Source organism: Chinchilla lanigera, unplaced genomic scaffold, assembly GCF_000276665.1.
Source record: "Chinchilla lanigera isolate Chin_1 unplaced genomic scaffold, ChiLan1.0 scaffold00039, whole genome shotgun sequence".
NCBI lineage: Eukaryota > Metazoa > Chordata > Mammalia > Rodentia > Chinchillidae > Chinchilla > Chinchilla lanigera.
Genome location: NW_004955440.1, coordinates 15,337,878 through 15,343,095, shown reverse-complemented (window position 1 = coordinate 15,343,095; position 5,218 = coordinate 15,337,878). Strand labels below are relative to the sequence as shown.

Genomic DNA, 5,218 nt, shown 5'->3' with positions numbered 1-5,218 from the left:
ATACCTATATATCTTTCAGAGCACAGTTCAGTCATTGTCTGTGGTAGACGATTTTCCATCATAGCAAAGATGAATAACACGTGCTTCCTGATCTCAAAAGGCCTACCCTCATCATGCAACAGAAATCTTGCTATATAACAAGACAAACAGGAAACAGAATTATGAGGCACATAAAAAATAGGAGCTACAAACAAATACAATGCTCAGCTAAGTGGTTCCTTCTTTGAAGCCCTTTGTGGTCCACCCCACTGCTAACTGTATATATATGTATACACGTGTGTGTGTGTGTGTGTGTGTGTGTTACCATGTAAGTGTGGGATATGTGTTAACTCATTTAGTCTTCACAAAACTGTGCTCATTTTAGAAGTGAAAAAAAAAGACAAAACTAGAGCATAAAATTAAATAACTTGTCCAATAAGACCCAACTAGAAATAGTAACACCACATTTAAGACCGATTCAACTCATGTAGCGTCAGTCCATCCCTACACAACTATTCTGCTTCCCAGAAGAGCACAAATAGAGACGGAAGAGTCTTCAGAGGGTAACTTGGAAACACTGGAAGGGTAATCTGGAATTCCGTCTCCCAATCTCATTTAATTTCCGGGTGCTAGTGTTAAAGGCCTCAAATCGCTGCCTTCCTGGGAGCTTTTTGGTGCTTTTTATTCCTCAGGGACTTGGCATCCAGAGTGTGACCAGAGACCAGAGGTTCTAACATAGAAAACTTCTGCCTCTTCCTTGTGTTTCTTATATTTAGCTCCAAGCTTGTCAACCTGTCGTCGATGGGTTGCAGATACCTGTGTTAAAGTAAAGAATATTTTGAAAACGAAAGTTTTGTTGCTTGCATACATTTACCATGCTATATATTTTATATTCCACCCAAAACAGTGCCTCTTTCCATGGCGCAGAGAAAACCGGCATGTACAGCCCTCGGGCCACAGGCTGAACACGTGTAGGCGTTTTCTCTGAGAAAACATGCGGTGTTTCTTCAACTTCAAATCTCAGTCTGAAGACTTCAGTCACTGGCCCATTTCTTGAGCTACTAATTTCCCACAGTAAAAAAACAACAATTAAAAACGTAAATTGAAGTGAGAAATTTTTGGTTTTCCTCCCCAGTTCTCTCTCACAGGAAAGAGAAAATACACATACAGTATGAGGGCTTTGGGCGAGGACAATTTCCTGAAAGGGGGGGTTTTTGAGACATCACATGATATTTCCCAAGGAAAGTAAAAGAACCTAAAGTAATAGGATTTACTTCCTTGGACATCCTTAGCTCAGACATCCTAAGACATTCTTTTTCTAGGATTCAACGTTCATTGATTTGAACAGCCAGGGGTTGTCACATGGCTAGTGATTTGTAAAGCCAATAATTTGGACATCACTTACTGAAGTAATTGGACAGCAGTGGAACCAGGTTTACTCTCTACGTTACGAACACAGAGGATGTTTGCTAAACTAACTATATACATACCATGGGGGAAATGCTCAAATTGTCTACCAGAACTATTTTTAAATAGCTTTTAAAAATACTTTTACCAGTAATTGTATTGCAAAATATTACCCAACTGATTTGGAATCATATCCACAGAAAAACCTGCCCACAAATCTTTAAAGAAGATTTATTCACAACCATCAAAAACTAAAAGAAACCAAAGTGCTGATACAGAGGCAAGAAACTTCCAAACTGCTAGATGTCCGGTACAAGTTGTGTCCTCTAAAATCAAAAAATGAATTTCAGGAATAACAGAGATGAAGAGCAGAATATATTTATTGGGGGAAAGAAAGCTTCTGTCCAAGAGAGAGACAGAAGGTGTCCTGAGTGGGTTTCCAAGGACCCTGCCTTTTCTAGGGATTTTTATAGAGCAAAACCTCAGTGATGTGGGTCTAAGGTGGGGGAAATGGGAAATCGTGGACATGAGGTGGGACAAAACTGTGGCCTACCAATAGAATTACGAGCAGAGCTGCTCAGGTAAGATGGATTAAACCAGGATCAAATGGGGAAGCGAGGCACATAGCAAGCGGGCGTGAACGCAGAACAGGGGCTTTTCCTGTAGGGAGTTGGGTCATTGGTTCTTTCTGCTTCCTCAAGGTGATCTATACCTATTTTGAATATCAATTCCTAATGTTTATCCTTAGAAAATACGTGGGTGAATGTTTTCTCTTTTGCCTTGAAGCCTAGCCCTCAGTGGAGGTGACTGTCTCCCTCATAGTTGCAAGGTATCTTGTCTTCTGCATGGGCTCCTTCAAGAGCCTGGCCCTGTCTGACTGCCTATAATACTTCCATCTAACTCATCTGTCTAGAACAGTGCTCTTTACTGGTGAAGGTATAAACAAAGAATGAAACATCTGTGTATTAGAACATTATTCAGAGTTTAAAAAAAAAAAAAAGAAGAAATGAGTCATCACATAAAATGAAAATGCTAAAGGAAAATCACTCTGAAAATCTACATATTCTGATTTCATTTCTAGATCACTAGAAATGCCAAAACTACAGAGATGGTAAACAAATCAGCGATTACTAGGTGTTTGAGGAGGTAAGAGGATTTAATAGATGAACAAGTTTTGGGGTTTTTTTTAGACTGTATTAAAGATAAAATTGATAGGTTCCTGCCCCAGTATGAATTGTTGAGTCATTATGGTGGTGCTCTGACATGGGCTGAAGCCCCAAAATAACAACCTCTCTTCCAAATGACCATTCCCCCTCGCTTCTTCTCCCCTCAGCCCTGAATAGAACCTCCTCTTACCCTTCCTGCGGGCTCCAGGGAAGCCCCAGTCTGCTCCTAACCTGTCACTCAGCGTCCCTCAAGCTCCGCCTCTAGCCAGCGTCCTCATAAACCCCAGCCTCCTTTGTCTACCTCAGAGGAGCTCCGTGTGAGGAGGAAAGGCCTCCTTTTCCCTTTTGTGTGTTTCCTCTTCTGCATCGAAAACCTAACAAAAATAACTACTCATAGCACTGCACTGCAGGTAGTAAATCTTCCCACAGGCATACTTCATCACAATTCTGAACACACTATACGTGCGCACCGAGTATGGATTAACAATTCTGAGCCCACGATACATTCGAACTGGAATCGGAAAGTCGAGTAAGTAGATGGCAGGCGGTGGAAGCCGAACTTCTCACACAGGAGTGGACGCTTACATACAAGCAGTGACGCTGGCATGATCCTGTAGTGCTAGGTTGGGGCTGGAGACATCAGCGTGAACTCCTATTTAGCTGACAAAGATGCCCATGGGTGCATACATAAATATTTATAAATAAATATGTTTACTCAGGTTAGTGTGCACAAATATAGCTCTTTGCTCTGTGATTAAGTAGGCCTACAGGGACTAATACTCCAAATGCACAAGTCTTGATTTCCAGCCATTTTCCATTAAAAGGACCCATGGCTCCTTGGGAAATTGGTTAACTTTAAAGTAGAACTTGGAGAGAAACAAAAATGAAGCCACGCTGTGCCAGTGTAAAATCTTCCCAGCTCCAGGCAATCAAGTCCTCCGGCAACTCCTCCCTCAGGAATGCGGACCTGTTCTTTTTCACCGCAGTTCTGTGCTTTTCTACTGATAAGGGAGACACATGAAGCAGCTCTCTCCCGGGAATTTCCTCCTTTAGAGGGTCATACTGGGTACCATCAGCAATATAACTAGCAAATGGGGTTATAAACAAGCTGCACAGCACCCTAACATTCGGAGATGCACGCGACCTGTTTTCTTTTCAAGGATATGACAGGCTACTAGGATGCCTAACTGCCTTTGTTCACATCTGTATCTCTACTTAACTGGACATCACAAAATGTATAACAGGGGACCTCTCCTGGGTTCCGGGCCTGCCTGGTTTTAAGCATTTTCAGTAGCTGGCTCGCGCGTGAATAAAGTCGTCCTGTAATCCCTCCTGGTCTACACAGTTTCTTGGAAACTCCGTAACATTTTCAGGGCTGCAGCAGAGAACACATAAAATGATCTTGAAGCATCTTATAATGCCAGAAACTCAGGAAATGATCAAGGAAATCATAACCATTTATGAAGGTGTTTCAAAAAGGCAGATGTTGGGCTGGGGATTTAGCTCAGCGGCACAGCGCCTGCCTGGCAAGCGCAACATCGGGAGTTCGATTCCTGATACTAGAAAACAAACAAACAAACAAAAAAAAAATCAAAAAGGCAGAGGTGCCAATGGAAATAAATCCCATGACCAAAACCGGCACAACTTGAACAACAAATTAAAGTAGTACTGGATTATAACTCAAATTTTAAAATAAAAGGCCACAAGTCCGTACTAATATAAATGATTGAATACATAAACAAACGGGAAACAGACAAATCCCCAATGCAGAACTCCAAGTAAGTGATGAAGATTCTCTCCCCTCAAAGAACATCTTCTCCTACAATTTGGGCAGTACATAGTGACATCCTTCCAAAGGAAAAAAGTGACTTCACAGTGGCGAAAACTGAAGTTTCCCGGTACCGGGAAAAAAAAAACAAAAAAAAATTTAAAAAAATAAAAACTTAGGAAATCTGAATGCAGTGCGCACTTTAGCTACTATCTTTAAAAACACATTAGCTAAATTACAATGTCTCGCTGTTTTATGAGTTGTCTGATCTATATTTACTGAGCCTATGGTGACACCTGGCACGGTAGTACAGCCGCGGACACAGAGTAAAGGGTAAGCGCCCTCCCCTCAAAAGCAACGGCGCAGGAAATATAAATAATAAAGATAGCCCCAAATACTGTATCGCGAAGGGAGTAAGAAAGGCTGCGAGGAGGGAAGGCGGTGTATCAAACAGACCAACCAGTCCACCAAGTAAAACTCCAGCCCGCCCCGCCCAGCTAAAGCACCGCCCCCTGTCGCTCAGCCCCGCCCCGCCTTTGGGCCACCCTGGCCTACGTGACAAGCGTGCGCATCACTATCTCGACGATCCCCCGCCTCGATGCGCTCGGAAGCGACTTCTTCGGTCTACTCGGCCGACGCAGACGCAACTCCCTCCGCGCAGAGCGCCGCCATTTTGACGGCGGAAGCGTCGGCCTGCGGGACATCCGAGGGCGGCTCTGCGGCTCGGTACGGATGCTTTCCGCCCGCGGTAGCCCCTCCGCGCTCGCCCGTCGCCGGGCCGCAGCTCTCGGTATTGCCTCTTTTCCCACGCAGCCCCTGGCTAAATCTTCAGGTTCTCCCGAGCGTCCTCGGCGCGCACGGGCGGGCGGGGGCGAGGGGGAGGGACGCCGCGTGGGGG

At 44.1% G+C, this 5,218-nt stretch overlaps 1 protein-coding gene and 1 long non-coding RNA gene across 4 annotated transcripts in view; one reads left to right on the top strand and one right to left on the bottom strand.

The window, feature by feature from the left end:
• Positions 1-388: 388 nt before the first annotated feature.
• LOC102026676 lies at positions 389-4,957 on the bottom strand. The gene is made up of 2 exons (XR_262022.1): positions 4,876-4,957; positions 389-795 (listed from the first exon to the last, which is right to left on the bottom strand). It is a non-coding gene; the product is annotated as an uncharacterized LOC102026676 (long non-coding RNA).
• Positions 4,957-5,218, top strand: part of Mmadhc (methylmalonic aciduria (cobalamin deficiency) cblD type, with homocystinuria) — a 20,263-nt gene continuing 20,001 nt past the window's right edge. The window contains exon 1 of one of the 3 annotated variants that reach the window (XM_005390803.2): positions 4,957-5,046. The gene's annotated coding sequence lies outside the window, so the exon portion shown is untranslated. Of the gene's footprint in view, positions 5,153-5,218 lie in introns of all 3 variants that reach the window. The other 2 variants (XM_005390804.2, XM_013517503.1) reach the window with 2 other exon arrangements.